The sequence below is a fragment of the Tamandua tetradactyla genome, chromosome 18 (genome assembly GCF_023851605.1).
Source record: "Tamandua tetradactyla isolate mTamTet1 chromosome 18, mTamTet1.pri, whole genome shotgun sequence".
Taxonomy (NCBI): Eukaryota; Metazoa; Chordata; class Mammalia; order Pilosa; family Myrmecophagidae; genus Tamandua; species Tamandua tetradactyla.
The window spans coordinates 56,045,783-56,070,593 of NC_135344.1; the positions used below are offsets into that span (position 1 = coordinate 56,045,783).

Below are 24,811 nucleotides of genomic sequence, written 5' to 3' on the forward strand. Positions count from 1 at the left end.
ATTCTGGAGTCAACTCCTAGCTCCACCTCCGGTTTTGTGATCTTGGGCAAGATACCTAAACGCTCTTCCTCCTTCTCCCTCCACTATTATTTTTTATTTTTAATTTTATCAAAGTAGTGCATACCCAAAGTATCAAAGACAATAGAAATCCTTTTAACTGGCGTCCTCCTAAATGATTTGTCTGCTGTAATTATCAGTACTATGGCCAGCTCACCACCCTAGCCTTACCTCCTGCCCTCTAGCCCACCTACAAACTTCTCATCCCATTGGTGGAAATGTGTGGACCTAGAGTCAGTTGTGTTTGTTCCCAAACCTGCTGTGCCAGTTGCACTTGTCCATATAATTCTTCAATTCAACTATGAATTACGTAAGCCAATAATACACGAAGGCAAAAGGAGAATCACATTCTATGAAGATGTTTGGAAAGACTCAATAAAATTAAATTACTGAAAAGAAACACTCTAGAATTAGTGTGAGAAATATAATAGTAAAATGTTAAGGAAAACGCGAACAAATCTAAAAGGATTTTGCTTTGTGAGTTACCTTTAAGTTCTCAATTTCCTTTAAAAGATCTGGAGCCGGGAAGTAGAAATGATGATTACAGATGTGGTTTATGTAAGAAAGAGAATGCAGTAGAAAGGTGGCACTATATTCTGTATGCAGAAATCCAGGCAGTATTCCCATGTGATTCTTATGATATTTTAGATAAAGTTCACATAGAGTATTTAGCGAAGTGCCTGGTATTTAAAAAAGATTCAATAAATGTTAACTGTTATTATTTCTATTGTTGATTTAATAGTTCTGCATCCAGACAATTTTAGAAGAGAAAGAAAGGTAAGATTAGATCAAATCAATGTTGCACAGGAAAATATTAGGATAAACTTTTAAGTCCGGCAACCAAATATTTGACCACAAAGGACCTACATTTTACTGTAACACTTTTTTCATTAACATGCATGCATGTAAAATTAGAAGGGTCAGGCTAATCACATCTGTATAAGGCGTAGCTGGGGTGAAAAAAAAAGATTCATTATTGGGCATGGGGCTTTCTCAATTCAAATTGAATCCTATTTCAGTTTTAACAGCAAATTGCCATAAGGCCTTGGGAAGTTGTCCCTCCTTTTCCTATGCTTGCATTCACTTTGAGGGAAGGATGATGAGAAGCAACTGACTTTTTATCATACAGCCAGAAAAAAATTACTTTGAGTTCTTTTGAGAACAGCACATCACGCTCATATTGGTGTCCTCGCACTTGAATGGGGGCTCTGCCTGGCTCAGCGTGCTGTTCCTGCAGCGCCAGGCCTGCCAGCCCTCAGGGTAAGGGTCAGCTAAATGCTGGTTTTTGTTTTTGTGTTTTTTTTAATTGATTTTCCATCAAAGCTTTAGACCTATTCACTTATTATGGTGCTTGCTCCAAGTTTCAACAGGTGAAAAGTGCTTCACTACAGGAAACAAAAATGACTTAGAATAAAGTAATGTGATAAAGGAGGACAGATCCTTTTTCATTAGACTGTCTATGCTGCTAAATTAAGCCTTTAATACCATAATCAATCTTGTTAGCACACTATAAGAACATGTACACTCTTATTAATTTTAGGGCCTCTGGACAACCCCAATTAATTTCTGTTATGTGAAGCACATCTGAATGGTGACATTTAAAGTCCTTTTTCACAGCTGTCCATGGAAGAACATTGGTAGTTACTTAATATGGGATCAGGTAGAATTGTAAGGCAATCTATATTGATTGCATGGTCTGAGCTCATTATCCTAGGTAGTCATTACATTAAAAAATGTATATGAATATCAGTGATTTAGTTGAAGCACTTAAAATAACTTTATGTTCTACTGCCATTAGTGGGAGGTAGGAGAAGACTCTTTCCTTTAGGAGACAATTTACAAGATAAATTCTAAATTTTATTTAATTTCCTGCCTTTTTTCAGAACCTTAAAGAAATATCTCTTTTAAAATTTTGTTTAATTCAATGCCTATTTATGCGTCACACACAGCTAGTTCTGGGAAGTTATAAAGAGAACTAAGACTAGACCCATCCCTGTTTCCGCAAAGCTTACAACACGGAATGCATAACATGTATTCGACTGACTAATGCAATTCAGCCTGTGATGTGTGGAAAGGAAAACTAGGACAGAGAAGAGTATCCGATGCCTGAGGGAAGACACTTCATTAAGCCCTGATGCCAGGTTGCCTGAGACCCTTAAGAATTTGGCAGACAAACTTGTAGAGCTTTTTTATTTGAGCCATCATGAAAATGAGGGAAAGATTCTGTCAAGTCCAAACTTTTTTAAAGAAATAACTTGATCATTATAAGCCAGATAGCTTAAAATCAATATTTTAGGAGAACAATCCCTCACAAATAAGCAACTTACAAAAATAGCATGAGAGAAAGAAGTAAACATATTTGACTTTTTGAATAGTCATTATTCTACACCAATTTAATTTCCTTTCATGATTAAGTGGCCGACTGTATAAACAATGAGCATAATGATAGATAAAATCAGTGTTGTGTGTAGGAAGGCTTTGGGTTCTAGCCTAAACAATATTCTTATTTAGCCGTGAAAGTATGACCTTCATCATGATATCATTACGTGGTGAACACGTAGATATAAGGCTGCAATTACATAAGAGTGGGCTGGGGCAGTGGATTATGTATCAGGCTCCAACCCTAGGGGATCACGTATTGTAAGAGCTCTAACTTATTGGTAATCTAGACAAACACTTTATAAATACCTTCATCCAAAATGCAGAATTAGTAAATCAAGTAGAGCTGCCAGTACCTCATATCAGGAAACTCACAATGATGCAATTCAAAATGCCCTTATATATATATATATATTTAATCATCCTAAAGATAGAATAACACTTAGTCCACACAAATATGAACTGGTATATTTGGTGAAATATTGATTAAGGATGACATGCTTTAAATAAAAAAAAAAAGAGTCAATAGGATTTTTGTCTCACTTAGAATTAGAAAGGCGTTATTATAAAAGTCATGCTGTCAGAAGGTTATTTCAGTGAAGTGGGATAGCAGAACAGAGAATTAATACTATCACTGCTTAAGCCTCACTATTCTTAAGTGCTTGTTCAAGTTTAATCAACATACTTTGAAAGAGTTATTTAAAAAAAACAAGAGAGCATGCAGAAAGTAAAACATTATATTTATATATAGGATTTAGAAAATAGGAATACAGAATTTAGAATATAATGTATATCAATATATAGGATAGCATACAATTTATTATACAATATATTATATTTATATTATATGAAATATTAACTAGAATGGTTTACAGTGTATACGACATAACATAATATTTTCATGTATATGTTACTTAAGGGAAGAGTTGTAACTGTGTAACACAGAAAACAAAAGGCTAGTTATTTAACCATTTTGAAGCTCTCTAGAATCATGAACTGAGGCTCAGCTTCGCTCCGCATAGATGACTGAACAGGAAGAAATGTGCTGTGTTTCATTCAGAGGGACCTCATTTGGCAGAAAGACGCTCTCCTTGATCATCAGATTGAAAAATTGTTGGTTCAAGGAAAACTCCAATATTTCTTTCTAAGAGTCCTCACAGCAGAGTAAACTACCATTAGTTCTGGGTGATTTAAATATCCATGGGATTACTTCCCTCAAAGAGCCTTTTTTTAACCCTAGATTTGGGTGCATTTATTCTTCCAAGCTTCTTGAATATTCTAAGATACCCGAGAGTGAGCCACTGGAACTCAAAGCCAAGCAATGCATATGGTTTATCTATTCTGTGCATCAGTTTTATTCAAAGATATCTATTGCAAGTACTCAATTGTCTGCAAGGATTTTAAGCAGAAGATACCATTTTATATTAACACAGTAATTTATAATAGAGTAAAATGCAAAGAATCAAGGGGAACTTTTTTCTTTGTAGTGGACTTTTTCCAGCTACACCCACCCCACTACTACCCAATTCCATCGCCCTGTCACTGAGCGTATGGCCGCACAAGTTTAGGCTCCTCTGTAGCAAAGTTTGAAGTTAATGCCAGTTTTCCTAAAAAGTGACCCCAACCCTGCTTCCTCTTCATTATCTCAGAAACACAGGGATTGCATATTTTGTTTCATGAACCCCCCTTCCCCCACTCCCCATGGTTTTCTTTGCTAGGTTACAAAGTATCAGCGGCTTTGAGCCATTTTGTGCAAAAAGATTTGTTTAATTGTCTTTGGATGTAATGGTAATATACGAGTTTCCTTTCTCTTCCTTTCCAGGATGGGGGCCAGTAAATTACTTACGGCCTGAACCCAGAATCAGTGAGTAAACTCTACACGATGATTTGGGTCTCAGGTAGTTAAAGATTCGCAAAGCAACAACTAGGGTATCTGCAAATCTCACAATGATGCTTTTAAATACCTGTTCTTACGGTGATAAGCAGCATCAGAAAGCACAATGTAGGTGACTTTGCTGGGTGTATAAAGTCTTCGGGTGGCAGGGAAGAAGCAAACACACCATGATCCCTTCCTTCAAGGAATTCACAAAGGAAACCAAAGAGTTGAAGAAAGATTTCAGTTATATCTAGCTTGACAAATAATTAATCTTCATCTTACCTGAAAAGTGCTACATCTTTTTCTATTTTTATTTTAAGTCTTGAACACTTCTTTGGGTCACTGGAATATAGACTTTATTTTCCAAAAACGTCTTCTTGATGAATAATAATCTAGGAATTCAAATATTGATAATACACAATTACTGACAATTTGATTCCAACCAAGCTGAAAGCTACCTTTGACTTTTTGCAAGGAATGGATTTGCTAAGTGAAACAGAGGGAACCCCTATAACCTCTTTAAAGAGAATGCATTGTTTTCACAGCTTAAGCATATATAGTGGTCATTAGGCAAAAAAATGAAGCTATATAAAATAAAGATTCTGGCCACTAAATAGATGTCTCCTTAGACATACTTTATTGTCAGGCATGGTATCGAATGCAATAAATTCCATTGCCTTCTAGAAATTCTGACTTCCATAATTTAGGCTAGTTTCTCACTTCTCACCTTCCTAAATATCTTATTCCAATTTAGGGAAATTTACTATTGCATAATATTTAATCACTTATTAATGGAAGATCGATTCCTATTACCTTATTAAGGAAATTTACGATGTAAATTTTAACGTTATGAATGCCTACCTGTACCCTTGATCTCCTGGATGACAGTAGTTCATTTACTTTCAGAAAAAAATGATGTTTTCTTCCCTTTACATGTCTTTTTCATGATTTCCTACCGAGGTTTTGTATTTTTTTTTTCATTAAAAACTCAAAAGTTTCATAAAGCAGGCAAGGCAAATTCCCAGGATAGTAGGGGAGATATGAGGTGAGAAATAACTCCCAAATCAGATTATGACCTCTTTAACCGGGGGCATGTTGAAAAATTGCAGTAGTAACTGAGACACTACTCATTCATTTATTATTTTATTCATTTGTTCATTCAACAAACACTTAGCCCGGGGCCATGCTTCTGCCTCAAGGGATATTGAGAAATAAAATGCTCTTGTCTTCATTGTGCTGGTAGCCCATCAGTTGAGACAGAGATGAAGACAAATAATTTTTTCATATGATAAGTGATGTGTTACCTTTATAAGTACTTTGGGAGCACAGAGAATATACCATTAAATCTCACTAGAAGAGATGGGGAAATATTCATGGCAGGTATAACATTTGAGATGATTCTTTAAGAACGAGTAGAATTTCTTCAAGTAGAGAAAAGAAGGAAAGCATTTTAAGCATTATGAGCAAAAGCATGGAGAGAGGGAAGTACATGGAATATTTGAGCAAAATAGAATAGAGTTAGAGTTCGTAAACGTACAATGCCAAGTAAAGATGCCCTTTGAGCAACTGGAAACACCAATGGGAGCTCAGGAGAAACAGAAGAATTTGAGAGTCATCTGCGTAAAAGTTGAAATGTGAAGAAATGGGAATTAATAAAGAACACTCTTTATTAATTAAAGGAGGGGCCTTTAGGGAACACAGAATACAATCAGCTACTCCCTGAGACGGGAGGAAAGGAGAGATAAAATGAAGAATAAGTTTGAAGGTGTATACAAAAAAGTTGAGGAAGTTTATATCTGAGAGCTTCAATTTTATTTTCCCCATACCACTGGATAAACACGAGATGCAGAATAAGAGGACACAAGCATGAATCCTAACTCAGTCACTCAATATCCACCTCTAAATATTATCTTCTGTAAAAGGGGGGCTTAATAGCATTTAATTCACATACATATTGTGTAAAAATATTTTATAAACTATGAAGAAGCAGCCTGGAGTAGTGGCCAGAATGCATTCAAATGCAGACTGTCACAAAGGGTGACCACTCTGAGCTCTTGTCTATAGAATAGGGATAACAATATATAGATTTCATGGGTGGCTGAGATCATTAAAGATAAGGTATATTTAATGCAGGCATATAGACAGTGCTGTATAGAAGGTAGCTGCTAGATTATTATCATCTGCAATTAGGAGCGTGTCTTCTGGGAGAGAGAAAAGTAATTGCAATGGAGAATGAAGACCAGAATGGGACATGTAAAAATGTTTTTAAGTAGAATTAAGCATCCGTTCTGAATATCATGACTTTCTATGTACAGACACAGGTGGGAGCACTGGAACAGAAAGATGGGTGATTTGATGATCTGGGTTGGGGTAGATGGAAGGAAGAACACTAGCTGCTACTGAGACTATAGCAGAAAATGTTGGTCTATTGGGTCATTCAGTGAAGATCCCAGAAGCATGGGCCTGGCCCCAGCTTCATCAAGAAAGTGAGTGGCTTATCCAGATAGTCGAGTTGCCAGATGTCCCAGGTTTTACACTCTCATCATCAGCTAAGCTCCAGCTGTGGAGCTACTGCTTGGAGTAGGACACTGGTCAGCAGGATATCCGCCTGCTGCCCTTATCCTCTCACTTCCTTCCCTGGGCTCACAACCCCTACCCCGGTCTATTCCCTGCCTTGCCTTCCACCTGGGTTTTAGTTCCAACCCAGTACAAGAAGGAAAGGAAAAGTTTCTCACCTCCTCTGAAATAGGAAAGCTGATTGGCACCAAGTAGGAAGTAGTCAGACTGTCTGTTTCCTGTCCCCCACGCTGTCTACATCAGTTCTAGAATTCAACATAGAACTTGTCAGTTGCCATAAGCAGGGCTGCGTTTCCTCTAGGATTGCCCACACTGGGAAGTGTGGACAATGTAGATTATCTCACTGGCCACTATGGAAATGTTCAGTGTCTTCTTAAAATGCTTAGTGAGTCTTTGGAAACCCAGGAGAGAACAGCCAAGATCTAGCTTGATAGTTATGAAACTTGTCTGAAGATCTGAGTTGCTGGAGCCTGTCTCCATTTTCCAAATGGAAGTAATGAAGAAAATTGAGGCTCTCTCTTGCCCATGATTGACTCCTGTTTTTAATTAATGTAAGAAGCAGTCCTCATTTGGAAATGTGGTTGATTCACTCATTTCATTATTATTCATTAAGGATGTACTAAATGCAAGCTGCTAGTTATTATTCAAGGTCTTTGAAAATAATGGCTATACGCATCTTCCATGAATATTTGAAATATTGGAAAAAACTACTAAATTCAGCCAAATTCTAGGTTTCCATGGAATACAACTCCAGAGACTCAATAAGGGTTGGTAAACCCCCCATGCTTTTTCCTCTTTCCTCGTGCCTGGCTCCCTGAGCCCACTCTTTTGTGACTCCCAATAGGAATCACACAGTAATCACCTCTAAGCATATTGCTTCTGTCCAAACCTTTCAGCCCCAGCTTGTGGTGAGCGGTTAATGTGTAGATTGTTCCAGCACATCTTAACATCTCCACTCTCCACATGGGGGACTTCCCTACCTGGAAAGAGCCAGGCCGAAATGCAGTCCATCCCTGCCTTTCCTGGTGGAGGACACAACAAAGGATTTTCCCGATTCACTTTCACACTCTATTTTCTCTCCATACCACAAATGCTTATCAGCCCTTTCTTGGATGTACTTGCATCACCTGGTGCTAGCCCAGGCGTACCGCAGCACCATCTCCTTCCTTCCTGGTTTGTAGGTCATCTTCATTCTAGATCTGCTAGAGGCAGCAATTCACCTCATTAAAAGCAAGCACAAAGACAAACATTTATCCATTTCCTTTCTTTTGCCCTTACTACGCTACCCTTCTGTTTGCTCCTCTAAACAGCATGTCTGCCACTCTTGGATTATCTGTATATATTCTTCTTTACACCTCATTTCTACCCTCTTATAGGTTTTAGTAACCCTTGGTATTTTTATTTCCCACCTGGAAGAACATAAGCCTCATGTGTACCCAGTGGCAAACTCAAAATTAGGAGTATTTGTGCAGCAGTATTTCATTTATGTGTTTTTCTTCATTGCTCTTTAAAACTCCTTTGCTACCTGATCAATTGAAACAATGTTCCATTTGGGTCAATCCTGTGACTCCTTGATGAGAGGAAAACCCCACTCACAACATCAAACACTGGGGGATGTTAATAAAATTCAAGATGAAATCTAAAACTCAAATTTTCTGGCTCCAGATCCTATACTCCCTTAGGCCTCCATTTGTAAGGGCTGAAAAATACTATCCTTCTATTTCATGAGTACAGAGTAATTCAAAATCATTTCTTAGGGTCATTGAACTGAAAAATGTTCTTAGGAATTTCGTGAGGAAGATCTTCTAGCAGAGTTTATGTACCAGAAAAAAGGATACACATATTCAAGGGTAATACCTTTTACATATTGATAGCCTTCTCTCCTGAAGTAGAGAGAATGATTTTGGGAGAAAGCTGCTATGGTGTGAGATTTTAAAGGAATAGGTGCTTCGCTCCGGCATCTGCGAGGCAGTAAGTCCGCACAACTGGTGCTCACGCTCTAGAGCTCTGCATTCTGAAAGTGCGCTTGCCCAGCACAGTTCCTGGAAGGGACTTTTGTTTAATGGAGGAAGGCGCACCTGGCATTCACCAGCACTGCAGCTGCAGAGCTGGATTTCCCACAGTTGGAATATTCTAGCCTGTCGTTGGCTCAGGTCATCTTCTAGGGCATGCTTTGCTGGCTCCTCTGTGCTAGCTTCTCTGCACAATGAGATTTGGAAGAAGGACCTACGGTGTTCAAGTCAAGGTTAGGGTTTTTATTAAGGTCAGAGTATAAAAGGCGGCCTCTACCCATGTTTAACTTGTCCCTATCTGGCAAGTCTGCATTCACTCCACAGACCCAGGAGAGTGCTTCACTTTGTCATCTAGGACATTTCTGCAAATCCAGGATTACCAAGGCTGGTAGGAAAGGATAGTTAGAGACTTTTCTCCAGCCTTCCTCAGCTTATGTGAGAATTAAGCCTTACAAATCTTATAAGAACCGATGAACATGATGATATTTAAAAAAAAAAAAAACTTGCAGCATAAACCTTCAGTTACATGGCCTGACAATCTCAACTGAAAATCCCTTATCCTGCAGGGGAAAAAGTATTTCTGTACCAGCCTTACCTACTCTCAAATTGACTGCATGGATTCAAATTGCCTGTAAAATCTGCATAAACTAATGCACATCCATAAAAATAGCCGCAGAGTTATTGGGTTTTTTTTCTTTTTTTTTTTTTCTTTTTTGGTGTGCGGGAGGATATACATTATTATTCTTGCATGTTAATAATTAACAAAGGAGAAAAAGTGGATTGCTACAGTTAATTTAGCTGTTCTCTTGAATAGTTTCCTTGTACCTGAATTCCATGAACGTATTATTTTAATAAGCTAATATGAAAGGGTTTGTCCCCTTCTTATCAAGGTGCAGAGTAATCTAGAGGGCCAAGGTTTCCAATTTTTTTCTCTTTCATTAAGCTGATCTGTCATGTCCATTGTGGCTACACCCAAAAATCAATTTTTTGGTCTTGTTAAAGTGCCCTATCCAATAACTCAGTCACGATGAAGATGGAATTCTTCTCAAAGTGTAACTGCTCCCCTTGCTGGTATGTGGTGGCAATGACACTCATCTTGGAAAACTTAATTCTGATTCAGAGTAGTTTTTTGGTAATTCTTTATGTTTTTAAACTTCACAAGAAACTGTGGCTTAATCTAATAAAACTAAATATGTGACTGTTATCATCATCATAATTTGTAAACCAGGTCAGCTTAAATTCTATGGAATATAAGAATTTTTAAAATATTTCTGTTCTCAATCATCTGGTGGAACTTATGTCTGGAAAGTGGAGAAATATTCTAAATGGTATTGAGTGACCAAGTTTCTTGTGTAAATAGAAGAATCTCTTAATTTTTAAAAATTGCGTTACCATTTATGTACCATAAAATGACCACATCTTAAGTAAGTGTTCAACACAATGAATTTTGACAATTGTATATATATATATGTATAATGGACACCCAAAACAAGACATTGAATTCTCACACCCTCAGTAGCTCTCTCATTGCCCTTTCTGGTCAATTCCAATCTACCTCTCATCCCCAGGCAACCATTTTCTTACATCTATGATTTAGTTTGGCCTATTCTTTGACTTCATATAATTAGAATCATGCAGCATGTACTTTGAAAAGGCTTCTTTCGCTTACCATGGTATTTTTAAGATTGTTGGATATATCAGTAGTGGTTCGTTTTATATTACAGAGTTATATCCCAATCTATAACACTTTGTCCATTTTCTTGTTTTTGGATATTTGGCTTGTTTCTAGAATGGGGTTATTATGAATCAGAATAATGATACTATGAGGATTCATATACAAAATTTTTTGTGAACATGTATTTTCATTCTAGAGTAAACTTGCTAGATTATAAGATAAATGCATATTTAACTTTATAAGAAACTGCCAGGAGTTCTCCAGCAATATTGAAAGTTCCAATTGCTCCACATTCTTGCCAACAATGGGTGTAAAATGGTATTACTTTTGGTTTTAATTTGCATATTCCTGACGAATAATTATGTTGGTCATCTTTATTTGTATATAGTCTTCGGTACAGTGATCAAGGTTTTGCACCTTTTTATTGGATTGCTTGTCTATTGCTTCTTGTGGGAGTTCATATAATCTGAATATTAGTCCTTTTCCTTTGTCAAAAATATGAAGTGTAAAGTTTTTCCCAGTCTGTGCCTTGCCTACTTCATCAAGAGTGCCTTTTGATGAGCAGAAAATTTTAATTCTGATAAAGAACAATGAGTTATTTTTCTCTTTTGTAGTTAATGCTTTTTGCCCCCTGTCTAAAAAAATCTTTGTTTGCGTCAAGGTCATGAACAATAGTCTGTTACTATTCAAGAGATATAAATAGCATTTTTTTAAATTGGAAATAATAAGGATTGTGATTTCTTGTTAACTTGGAGGTGTCTCTTCAATTTATACTACTTTTTCCCTAAGTAATAGATAGTAAATCTAAGTCTTTGTGAATTGGGGGGATTAAGGAATAGGAAAACTACTGTGTGATGTTTGCATGCCCCATGTATGATAATCACTTTAGATTTCTGCTTATATTACAACTGGCTTTATAGTATTTTTCATTGTCTTTGGGCAGTGACTTCAATCCCGGGGTGCCAGACCGTGCTATTTCTATTCTTCGTCCTTGTCTGTGCAGCAAGAGAATGATAACAAATTTTCAAACGTTTCTAATAATAGCATTTGTGGCATACATTGATTTAAATATCCTAAATTTGAATGCCTTTGGTATACATACACACAAATTATATTCTTATTCCCTTTACCTACAGCAGACTAAGGAAAACTGTACCAGTATTAATTCTTTTGATTTCTATTTATTGATCCATACTATGTGCTAGTCACGGGATTTACAGTGGCCCAGGTCCCTGCCCTCTAGGGGCTTAACTGTCTAACTGAGGAAGGAGTGAGACAAGTAAACAGACGTAGCATTTTAGATTTCGTGAGATGCACTGCAGGGTTGTGACGGTGATACGAAAGATGGTGGCAGAGATGACTTGTTTTAGGGAGTCCTTCCTGGGCAAGTGCAGTTGAGCAGACAAGTGACAAGTGGGGAGAGAGCATTCTGCCCAGGAGAAGCAGCACAGGTGAAAGCCTTTAAGCAGGTAAGAGCCAGTGTGTTCCAGGTCAGCGTAGTGGAGTGGAGCGAGCAGTAAGGGAGAGAGGGGCAAGGCGAGGTAGTGGCAAGAACATCATAAGGTCTTGCTCACCATGATCAATAATTTATTTTGATGAAGACTCCTTTCAGAAGCTTCCAGGTGATGCCCATATTCCTTGCAAAATATGAACGAGGTGTTCATAGTTAGACTAAGGAGTCCTCATTAATACTTTCATTTAGAGTCTTCAAACAATCACTTACATTTAGGAGTGGTGTGTGCTGGCATGCGGTCCTGGGATGATCAGGGCTCACTCACTGGTGACTCAGAGAACTGAATTCTCAAGACAAAAGGTTCATAGAAAGAGAGTAAACTGTTCTGGTGGATTTGGATTTAAAATGCAAATGAGGGCTATCGGGGACATGAGCATGGATATTGAAGTAGGTATAAGGCCAGGAATCAGCTGAGTTAGTTAACGCACAGTTTTGCAATTATGTCCAGGACTTAGAAGGAAATCATGTGAGGGACAGCAAGCATCACATATACCAGTGAATAATTCTAAGGTAGGATATGAAGACAAAGCAGAGAGAAATTAGAAGCAGAGAATTCCACTAAATGAGGTTTATAAGAGTTCAGGTAAATTATCCAGTGTCGATGGAAAGGAAGGCCTGAAATCAAGAATTGTAGGGCACAGGCTCCTACCAGGTGGAGGAAATGGTGGTGTTGGCTGGTTCATTTTCAAGGCCAGCCACTTCATGACCTCGTCTGTGATTTGAAATTATTTCTGGCCATTAGGAAGTGCAGACAGGCAGTCCTGGAAAGAAGGAGGAATAGAATAGATCAAGTTCACCCCTGCTCCAAGGAACATCTAGAGAAGGGATGGGGGTGCAACTGAGCTGTGATTCCAGGATGTAAGTGACCTGGGAGAGTCTTCTGCACCAGATAGGGTGGCCCTGGTTGCAAAAGCTGAGGAACTGAGAAGCAGAGAACCGGAGACTGTCTAGCTGGTGCAAACAGCCAAAGGCGGAAGGCTGGAGCTCTCGGGGGTGCACAGATGGAGAGACAGAAACTAGGAAGCAAACCAGGCCACGTTCCTCCCCAGCGCAACCCTTAGACCCATGACTCACCCCACACCCACGCACCTGAACCCTGTCACCTGTCCCCCATCCCCACGCTCCAAGCTCCCCCACCCACCAACCCCTCACCCACGTACCCACCCCACACCCCCACCCCAAGCACACACATTCCTCTCCCAGCTCAAAGCACTTCTCCTGCGCAAGCTCAGCTCACCCCACCCCTCCCAAGCCCTACCTCCTAGTCCCTGCCCCCTAGAGGTGGTGCTTACCTCCACATCCAGACTACACCAGCCACCAGCCTATACAGTCGTGCAGCCCCATCCCACCTCCTCCTGAGCTCTGCACTCGTGTAGCTCAGTTTACAGCACTCCCAGATCTGCACATGAGTGCAGCCCCCAGTCACGACCCCAGCTCTGGAAAAGCGCTGATCTGTGCAGCCGAGCCACTTCCACCCCAAGCCCACACAGGCACAACACTGACATGCTGCCCTAGCTCTGCGCATGTACACAGAGGGCCCTTCATCCTATACCAGCGTACACCAGGGCTGTGCCCCCCAGGCCCGTGCACCCACACATTCACATCTTCCCCTGCAGGGAGCCCACGCTCACAAGCCCAGCGGTAGCATTCCCGACCTGTGCGGATACCTGCACTGCAGCACATCACCGCGCTGTGGCGCCCTGCCCCACGCCCTGCATCCCGCTCCAAGTCCATCCTGCAAATACAGGGCTTTAGACTACTTAAGGACATCAACTTTCAAAATAAGCCAATTAAGATATTCACATGCTGAGAAGACAGCAGAAGATCACTAGACATATCATGATGCAGAAGATATAGCCCTGCCTAATGACAAAATTTAAACACTAGAGGAGACACAAACGTGGGAACAACTAATTGAAGATGTTTATACAACTCTCCTTAATAAAATAAATGGGATGGCAAATGGCAAACGAGATCAAGAAGACACTAGAAGAGCATAAAAAGGAATTTGACAGAATAAATAGACAAATAGCAAATATCACAGAGATGGAAGATTCCGTAGACGAAATAAAAAGCATATTAGAGACACACAACAGCAGATTTGAAGAGACAGAAGAAAGAATAAGCGAACTAGAGGATAGGACAACTAATTTTTGAACACTCAAAACAGCAAATGCAAAAAAGATGGAAATTTTTGAATTGTATCTCAGGGAAATGATAGACAAAACAAAGTACACAAATATAGGAGGTGTAGACAAAATATGGTAGCAGGTATCCCTCCCCACAGAGGTGGGACTGGAACCTATCAACACAGTTCTGGGCACAAGATGAATGAGCCCAGTGCAAGGTTCAAAGCCAGCCTCCCCTTCCAGCCTCCATCCCCTCCCCCAGACCTTGCAGCCTTAGCCCTTCTCACATTACTGCCCTCACACTGCCTCATGGGCATGCATACTCCTGCACAAACGCACACACACATACCTCCCTCTCTGGTGATCTTTTAAACTTGGGGGTATAACAAGTATGCTTCCTCCACTGAAAAGACTCTTAGAAAGAAATATGCCACCTTGACTAAATATGGAGCAGGAAACCCAAGGATGGTGAGCTTGCAGAATAACCGGATTAGAACAGTGACAAAAGGTTCTCAGCAGGACAATCAAAGAATTTTAATCCTTTTTAGTGTGTATGGGGGGTGGGAGTGGGGGAGGAGATCAAGTTGGAGAGCTGCAAATGGCCATAAATTAAAGCTGGTTCTAGGCAGAGGCTTAAATGGAAACTAATATTTAGAAATAGTTAACTTCATAGGTGAGAATCAAAAGACTAGATACAGAGATAAATGAGTAAGGGATGAAAGATTTGGTGACACCCAAAGTGGGGATTGATACATACATACATGAATAAATAGATAGATAGATAGATAGATAGATAGATAGATAGATAGATAGATAGATAGATAGATAGATAGATGATAGGAAAAGAGTGACACTGAAAGAACGGTGAAAATTGGAAAAGCTTAGAAAAAAGGAGTATCAGAAATAAACATCAAGAGAGTATCAAGCATGTGTTATTCATAGTGTTTAATAAAATTGAGAACTCTAAGAGATTTAAACCAAGAAAAGATTCTCTCTGGATTTTATAATGCATAAAGAGGAAAACTTTTTTTTTAGTTAAATATTGTTTTATTTATTTATTTATCTATAAAATGGACTGCATTTCTAACATAAATCTGGTACTTCACTCCCTGCTTTGGAAGTCTGGCAGTAAATCTGTAAGATAAGCTCAGTTATCTCATAATAGAGTAGTTTGAGGGGCTCTTTTACAATACTAAATGTATTTTTGTTGAGTTGGTTGCAAAAAGCATTAGTTTTAACACACCAATGATTCTTTAAAAGGTTTCCTATTCATTGCATTAGATATTTTTTCATACCTCCTGAGGCTAAATTTGGCTAGTTGATATCACTGTGAGTTGGAACATTGGAACATAGAACTAATTTCCTCATTTTACTTTTAAATTAGTGTTTTTGTGTGTTAACTAAAATTGAAATGTTGCGATTATGAATAATGCCAAGATGAATGGGTACACTTCATTGATTTTAATGAAGCGCACATGTTCTTGCAGGCTTGTGAATGGCTGCACAGCAGCATTTCTGAATCTTGTTACTTAATATTTGCCGCACTCGCATATTTTATTTATGATAATACTCACCACAATTATGGCTCTTTGATTTTTTTAATGTATATTTTTACTGACAAAACAACACCCAAGCACATACATTCTTAACATACAAATATTCCATACATGTGTGCAATCGATGGCTCATAATATCATCACATAGTAGTATATTCATCATCATGATCATTTTTTAGAAGATTTGCATCATTCCAGAAAAAGAAATAGAAAGAAAAAACTCATATATACCATACCCCTCACCTCTCCCTCTCATTGACCACTAATATTTCCATCTACCCAATATATTTAACCTTTGTTCCCCCTATTATTTGTTTATTTTTTAATTCATATTTTCCACTCATCTGTCCATACAGTAGATAAAGGGAACATCAGACACAAGATTTCCACAATCACACAGTCACATTGTAAACGTTATGTCTTTATACAATCATCTTCAAGAAACATGGCTACTGGAACACAGCTCTACAGTTTTAGGCACTTCTCTCTAGCCTAATACACCTTAATCCAAAAAGGGGATATCTATATAATACTTAAGAATAACTTCCAGGATAGCCTCTCGACTCTGTTTGAAATCTCTCAGCCACTGACACTTTATTTTGTCTCATTTCTCTTTTCCCCCTTTCAGTAGAGAAGTCTGTCTCAATACCTTGATGCTGAGTCCCAGCTCATTCTAGAATTTCTGTCCCACGTTACCAGGGAGGTTTACACCCCTGGGAGTCATGTTCCATGTAGAGGGGGGAGGGTGGTGAGTTTGTCTTGCCATGTTGGCTGAGAGAGAGATAGGCCACATCTGAGCAACAAAAGAGGTTCTCTGGGGGTGACTCTTAGGCCTAATTTTAAGTAGGCTTAGCCTATCCTTTTTGAGGATAAGTTTAATAGGAACAAACCCCAAGATCGAGGGCTCGGCCTATTGATTTGGTTGTCCCCACTGCTTGTGAGAATATCAGGAATTCTCCAAATGGGGAAGTTCAATTTTTCCCTCTTTCTCCCCATTCCCCCAAGGGAACTTTGCAAATACTTCTTTATTCACTGTTCAAATCACTCTGGGATTTATCAGGGCATCACACTAACCTGAACAAACCTAAAATTCTCATACTCTATTCAAGGTTCCATGTACTTATGGTGTTCAATTAAACTGTCCATATAAGTTAAATTAGGAAATGCACTAGTCAAAATATAAATTTTGTACCAAATAAACATTTCTTGCTTTAAAACAGAAGTTGAAGTTTTAAAATATGAATGACCATCTATTTTCAACACCCTGCAATGTTGACATTCTTTTGTTCCTCCTCATGCAAAAACATTTTTAAATTTGTATATTTAGTCACTATCATTGTACACTCTGCATTCCTAGATTATACCATCTCAGTCTTTATCATCTATCTTTTCTTCTGGTTTCATATGTGGCCCAACCCTCCTCCCTCTATCATTCTCACATTCAGCTTCATTGAGTATACTTACATTATTGTGTTACAGTCAGGTAGTATTGTGTTATCCATTTCTGAATTTTTACCATCAGTCCTGTTGCACAATCTGTATCCCTTCAGCTCCGATTACCCAACATCTACCTTATTTCTATCTCCTGTAACCTCTGTTCTTAGCTGAAATTCTCCATGTTCACTCATTAATGTTATTTCATATCAGTGAGACTATACAGTATTTGTCCTTTTGTTTCTGGCTAATCTTATGCAGCATAATGTCCTCAAGGTCCATCCACATTGTTACATCTTCATGACTTTATTCTGTCTTACAGCTGTGTAATATTCCATCATATGTATATACCACAGCTTGTTTAGCCACTCATCTGTTGATGGACATTTGGGCTGTTTCTATCTTTTGGAAATTGTAAATAATTCTGCTATAAAATTGGTGTGCAAATGTCCATTTTTGTCCTTGCCCTCATGTCCTCTGAAAAGATACCTAGCAATGGTATTGCCGGATCATATGACAATTCTATATTTAGCTTCCTAAGGAACCACCAAACTGCCTTCCACAGTGCTTAAACCATTTTACATTCCCACCAACATTGGATAAGTGTGCTTCTTTCTCCACATCCTCTCCAGCACTTGTCGTTTTGTTTTTTTTAATAATGGCCATTCTGGTAGGTGTGAGATGATACCTCATTGTAGTTTTGATTTGCATTTTCCTAATAGCCAAGGAAGTTGAGCATCTTTTCATGAGTCTTTTAATGGCTCTTTAATCTTATGAATGCAACTTAATTTAAAACTTTGTTTTTTCAACTTTTCCAAGGGATTGACATTACCAAGCATTTGTTGAACCCATTTTTAAACATAAAGAAAAGCTGAAAATCAGTTTAATAAATTCAAATTAGCAAATATTTACTACATGATTATTCTTTGGAAGGCACTGAGTCAGAAGAGAAACTTACCAGAATTAAACAGATCCTTAGCTAATTGAAACTTGAAAATGAAATTTTTGGACTTCAGTGATCAGAATTAGATGTATGTAATAAGTTAAACACCAAACACGTGCTGGTTATATATGCAAAAGAGCAGAGGACCTAGAAAGATTTTGAATAATGGTATTAATTTCACTATACCATGAGTAAGATTCTTTGCTATTTTTTTAAACTAAGGAGTTCTTTCTGACTTAAATCGTCAGTGATTGTTAGAAAGGTAAAATGTTCTGGGATATTTATAAGTGTATCTAAATTTCATGTCATATGTCTGGGACTTTAGGCTCAAGCTATGATTCTCTTATTTTTCTTTTCTATAATTTTTGCTCATTTTTTTTCATGCCTCACAAGTAATCAAATCATAAATGCATATGCAAATTGACAGTTGTTGCCTCAATATTAGGAGTGCAAATTACTTAATAATTCATGAATGTACCAATGTCATGTGTAAAGATGTTTGAAATGAATGGGATATCGAGCACATGTGATATGTTCTGAAAATTAGCTATTACTATTATATGCACAAACTTAGCTAGTGTTATTCACCACATAAATTCATGGAATGAAAAATTATGAACACCCCTTTACTTGTTGTTATTGGATACATTACATGTACCATGAAAGTCCTGACTAATGAATCATACAATCCTTTACTTCATAAATGAGCCTGCCCACGCAAAGTGAAATAATTAGTTCTAGAAGCCAGAACTCCATAATCCTGGTGGAGAGAGGTAAATTACAGAAACGATGGGTTTACTATCTCGTACCCTGGAAAGTTTCTATGTGTACATCATCTAATTTAGTATCCAGTTTCACAGTCTGCAATTCTTGACAGGTAACCACCAGCTACTGTTTTTAGCCCCATGTCCAAAATTATTGGGGATAAAATGTATTTATCATTGCATCTTCTTGGTTTTATTTTGAACTCTAAACTTCAAAATATACATCCTGGACTAGACTACCAAGTCTACTACATCCTGTTGGTATGATTTTAGGTAACTTGTTTTACCTCTCTGAGCACTAAGGTTTTGTCTTTTGGTTTTCATTTACATGCCAAAATGTTCCATAGCTGTAAAAGAACCACATAAATTACAATGAAGAAATATAACTTTTTTTTACATACTTGTTGATTTAGGACCTTGGGGAGCCTACCAGCGGCATTGGAGGCTAGAGGCTTGGGCAGGGTCAAGGCAAAAGTGGCCTTGTCGGTAGAACAAGCTAAATTTAGGGGCCAGTGTGTGGGTAACTGTCAGGAAATGTCAGCTTCTAGCATCTGCTGGCCCTGTGGGGATTTGGATTCATGACCCACCTCTCCTGATGGTCAGGAAGCGGGACCAGAAGCCCTCAGTTTAGCTCATCGCCTGACCATAGAGAGACCTTCTGGGTCCACTCACAGGAAAAGCCTATCTGACTCTCTAAGACTGAAAGTTTGGGAACTTTTAAATAAAAAGGAGAGACGAGAAATTTTCCACTTCCACTGCTGGTGTGCAACCTCCATCCCACCCCCACCCCCCATGGCTGTTCTAGTCTTCTGGTTGAATTTCCAGTTGTGGCTGCCTCTGCTCCCCTAGCCCCACCTTGCCCCTCCCAGACCAGTGTTCTGCACTGCTTGTCCTGTTCTTACCTTGTCTGCAAATGGTGCTCAGAGTTTTCATATTCTGGCCCTGGCTCTCCCATTCTGTCTGGGCTCCATCCTCTCCCTTCTACTCACACCAAATGTCTCCTGGCCCTGCTTGCAGGCCATCTGCTTTCCAGACTCTCTGCATTTTTTGAAGTATGTTTGGGCTCTTTGTCTTGCTAAAAATAATTCCTGTGTCTTCTCTGAGATAAGACTCAAGTCCTACCACGGCAGTGAGAAGTTTCCATGAAGCTAATTCTTTCAGTCCACCCTGGGCTTTCATTCATCTGCCCTCATCAACAGTTTAGAATTAGTCCCACAATTGCTCCACTTTCTGTCTTCACAGGTGAGTCAGTGGACTGTACCATGAACTTCTGTTGCATCTTTCCTTACCCTTCCCAGCTAGACGCTTAATAACCGCCTACTTTCTGACCACAAGTCCAGGTGCATGAGGGATGGAGGCCATTCAGGTCTTTTCCTTTCCTTCTACCACCAACCTTCCATCTGTTGCTTTGTGCTTGGTCCTGTTTCACTTTCGCACCATGGGACATTGCAAGCCCTTAGACTCTGGAATGAGATAGATTCATGCTCTGGCCTTAATGCCCCTAAGCTTTGATTCCTGTATAAAATAGTAACAATAAGAAGAGTTATTCTGTTGTAAAAGTTTAAGCAAGATAATACATGCAATAATATGCTTCTGCTATTTTTATCATTATTTTATTATTATTATTTTACAACATTGTCCGGCCCAGATCTTCATGCTACAGAAAAAACCCAAAAGGTCCAGAGACAAACCTGACTGTGGCTCTGCATATTTACTCATCGCCTGCCTTGCTACCTGCCAGCTTCCCAATCCTGGCTACATATTAAAATCAACTGGGACCTTTAAAAAATATGATTGCCTGGGCCTCACCCCGCAAGCCACAGCTGCTCAGAGAGCCTGTACCTCTCAGCCCCTGCTTACCCCCTGCTCTGCTGCTCAGCTGACTCAGCTTCCCCATCAACTCAGTCCTATCAACAACTCACGGGCCATAATTCTGGCAAGTGACTACAGCTTCAGCAGCTGTGCTCCTGGGCCCCCTAGGGACAGTTCCAATCAGGAAATTCCTAATCAAATAACAAGATGAGAATTCCCCACATCCCCTGAGAATTAATAGATACCAGTTCTGTAGACTTAGAATCAGGAACTCATTCTCATTTAATCATCAAATCAATTCTATATAGCAAGTACTAGCTTCATTTTCTAGATTGGAAACCTCAGGTCTAGAGGAATTATGTTTCTCATCCACAGGCCCCCAGGGTAGTAGGTCTGGAATCGGACCCATACCCGAGGCTGTAGGACCCCAAACTTCACCCTCCACTTGTCCTGTCTCTGTCCTGGTAGGACACTGGGTCAGTCTGTGTGAATTATCCTGGCAATTATCTTTGAATTTAATTCTACCCAAGGCAAAAAGAACAGAAAGAGAAAGTACAAAGGAGATGGGAGGAACGTTTTTTACCATTCAATTACACGAGAGAACTTTAGAGGTTTTGTTTGAGAAGATATGCTTTTAAAGTTATTTGATGATACCCTTTCCAACAGATCCACAGAATTTAAAAAGTTAATTTAATTTAATTTTCCACTCTGTGAGGCCCCAAAGTACAGGAGTATCTTCCCAGATTGCATGCCACATGTCAGAAATTTCTCACCATATTTACTGGCATCATTTCACCCATTTTTCCTGTAATATTTTAATCACAAAATGAAGGAAAGGAAATTGTACTAAGTCCTAGATCTTAGTCTTATGATGACTGGGCTACTTCTGCTAAGCCTAAAATCTCTGCTCATTGTTTTTAACTAAAATGTCCTGAACAACAAACGCCAATCATCCGGCAGTCATTAAGCAATCATCCGGCAGTCATTAAGCAATAAGGCGTGCAGAGCATCTCGCTGGGGCCTGTGGGGAAGCACAGAGATGAGCGTGCAAACTCCTCGCCCCCTAGGAGGCAGTTCTATGTACTGTGTTATCAGAGAACTCAGGTCACCAACTCAAGTGATGGGCCTCTCAGGCCACACACTAACCATTTTAGGTTTCCTTGTTCTCAAAATGGAGCATGGTTCAAGCTGAAGGGAGATCCAGGGGTCTCTGAGACCCTTTTGCACATCAAAGTCTTGAGATTCCATGAATGAATCCTAGTCACCTATATACACAAATGAGTGACAAAATGTTAAGTAGAATCCAAAATGCCCTCCTTTCTTCGTCAAGTCCTTGATCTTTAGAGACCAAACCTCCTGAAAGTATGGAGGTTTCTGTGTGTGTCAAAAAGAGGAGCACAGGAAAAAAGGGAGCAAAAACTTTCAAGAGAATCCCTTGGTTTCCAATTTGAAGTTCAGTATTTTTAACAAAGGAAGGAAGAAAGAAAGAAAAACTCAGGAACCTGCCACAACTCTAAGATCCCTAGATGAAGGGCTGTTGAAGACTCACCCTCTGCATGGTGGCAGTAGAGACAGAGAAATACAGAATACTTTCATGAGCCTGGCTAGGTGCTAAAGGAATAAGAGAGCAGTAGTGGAAGGTAAGGGGATGAAATAGATACAGGAGAATACACGGAAGAACAGTTGAAGGAAAGCTTGGCCTAGGAACAATGCTTAACAATTTTTTTGCAATTCATTTGCACTTATCACAATCAAGTGTTTTCCATTTAAAGAAACTTCTGCTCAAAACATCAGAGCTCAAAGGTATATTAAGTTGTGGAGAATTACAAATTATGCGAAGAACTATACTGAATTTTTATTGATTTTAATATAGCATATTTAAGAGAGGCAGGTATAGGGGTAATGCTTTTAGGATTTATATCTAATATACTCCAGTTTCTAACTCTTATGTTGATTGTTCTTGAAAACACTTGCAAAAGATAAAGGATTATTTGACTGTACCCAAATTATTTCTCTAGTTCAGTCATTCTCCAAAATAATCTTTTCATTCCTTCCTTTGTTAGAACTTTTATTCCCCAAACCCCAACCTCCACTCTTCTCCTCCTCAGTGGATTGTCTTGCTTCCTGTTTCAGAGAAGTTAACGGCGGTCACCTACTGAGAACCATTTCAACACTGCCTCAAATCAGTGGACCAGTTCCCTTTGCTCCCGTCCACTCCTTCTCCTGTTACAATAGAGGGGGTGGATCTGCCTCCTATCAAAGGTGGGTGGTTCTCCCTGTACTCTGGATCCATCTACCCTGTCCCCCTGGACCGTCATGGATGGGTTACCTGCTTTTTCTCCTGGAACTTCAACCTCTTCCCCTCTACTGGTTGATTTCTATCAGTAATTGCAATGTTTGATTTTCTCCTAAAAAAAAATAATTACTATTTCTATTAGAAATAATGCCTGGGGTATAAATTTTAGGAATCTCTGAGAAGAGTTTCATCAGTGAGCATGTGCTTCTGACCGAAGAAGTAAAAACAAGAAAAACTGATAAAGTCCAGAGCAGCTAACCTCTTTCTCTTCAGGTCACAGGATAAGGTCTTTCTGTTACTCTGATTACAGCAGATAGAAAATTCCAGTTGCATACTGATCCCTTTAACTACGTGCTAATCAGTTTTCCTTTTAACTGGAAGAAGGCTATAAATAGGAAGTAGAAATAAGCCTAGGGAAATATAAGGAGTAAAAGTGAGGGAAATGAGAAATATTTTAAGCCAACAATTCTAAATAAAAAATTAGAAACCATGCCTCTTTTTCAGTTATGGAATTTAAAGGTAAGAGACCCGGGTACTTATTCAAGATCTGTTACTGACCCAGTGTCCTCGAGAGGCTTGCTAACATTGCAGACAGGGTTTGAGTGTTTTGTGTCCCTCGGGGAAGGCGAGGAGGGGTGGTGTGGACCTGGGAAAGGCACCCCCTCATGCACCCGCAGATTTTGATGCCCCCTTGGAGGACTGCTCCTTCCCCAGTTGAGACCAATTGACTTAACCACCTCTATGCCTTAGCTTTCTCATTGGTAACGTGAGGATATGTCCAAGAATAAAAACAGAAAGGAACATAGAAAGTTATATGTCCCATTTACATTATTTATTTATAGACAATCTGCTATAGTAGTACCAATTATGGTACAAAAGAACTGGATTTCTTCAGTTTTCTCGCTAGGTTTTTGAAGCCCCTCCACCCTAAAAGGGATTTTAAAATGGCACTGATTACAAATAAACATATTCTGCAGTCTATTTCTATGTCACTTTGACTCTACTTCAAAGAACTTTGTCTTTACCAAACATTTTTCAAGAAAAGAGAAAAAGTCACAGGGTCAGCCTATGGCCGATTATTGGGCTGTGTATTTTAAGAGCTATCATTTATTAAGCCCTAAATATTTGCAGATATGCTGCTAACAGCATTACATATATTATCTCATTTAATGTTTTAGAAAAACCTATTATTACTGTTAATTATTATTACTTCCATTTTACAGATGCGAAACTGAAGCTTACAGAGATTATGTAACTTGAGTCATATCAGAAGTAACTTCATCAATATTTAAACCTGAGGTTTTATGATTGTAGCACGTTCACTCTTGGCTGTGATGCAGAGTTTACAGGAATACCAGAAGCGATCAGGAGAAATAATAACTGGAAAAAAGTTATAGAATGCATGTCATTTCTCTGAGCTGTGCTGCTATTTCATTATTTCATAAGATGAATGAAAAGAAACTGTCAAGAATCTCAGTCTTAATATAACTTTACAGAGGAGGGGGAGGGGAAATATGACTAATGATGAATTCAGTTCACATTCCCAAATAACTTATTTTGGAATATTGTAATTATGGGGGAAGCGTGTTCTTATAATAGAGGCCTATAGGGTTTTCTAATTATCAGTTAATTTATAAAGAAAAACAATAATTTAATGTTATGTTGTCACAGACCTACTAAGGACATTTTTCTCTCTATCTAATTAAAATAAAACAATTGTAAGGGATCTGTTTTGTTCCTGAGACTGCCACATTTGTATTGCAAAAAAGGAAACATTTAGAACAAAAT

The 24,811-nt window shown here is 38.8% G+C and overlaps 1 protein-coding gene and 1 long non-coding RNA gene across 2 annotated transcripts in view; both read left to right on the plus strand.

Moving 5' to 3' along the window:
- CHST9 (carbohydrate sulfotransferase 9) overlaps positions 1-24,811 on the plus strand; it is a 277,877-nt gene that overhangs the window by 157,677 nt on the left and 95,389 nt on the right. The window lies entirely within an intron of this gene.
- On the plus strand, positions 479-24,442 carry LOC143662214 (uncharacterized). Its single transcript, XR_013165226.1, has 4 exons — positions 479-834; positions 4,259-4,438; positions 22,791-22,989; positions 24,247-24,442. It is a non-coding gene; the product is annotated as an uncharacterized LOC143662214 (long non-coding RNA).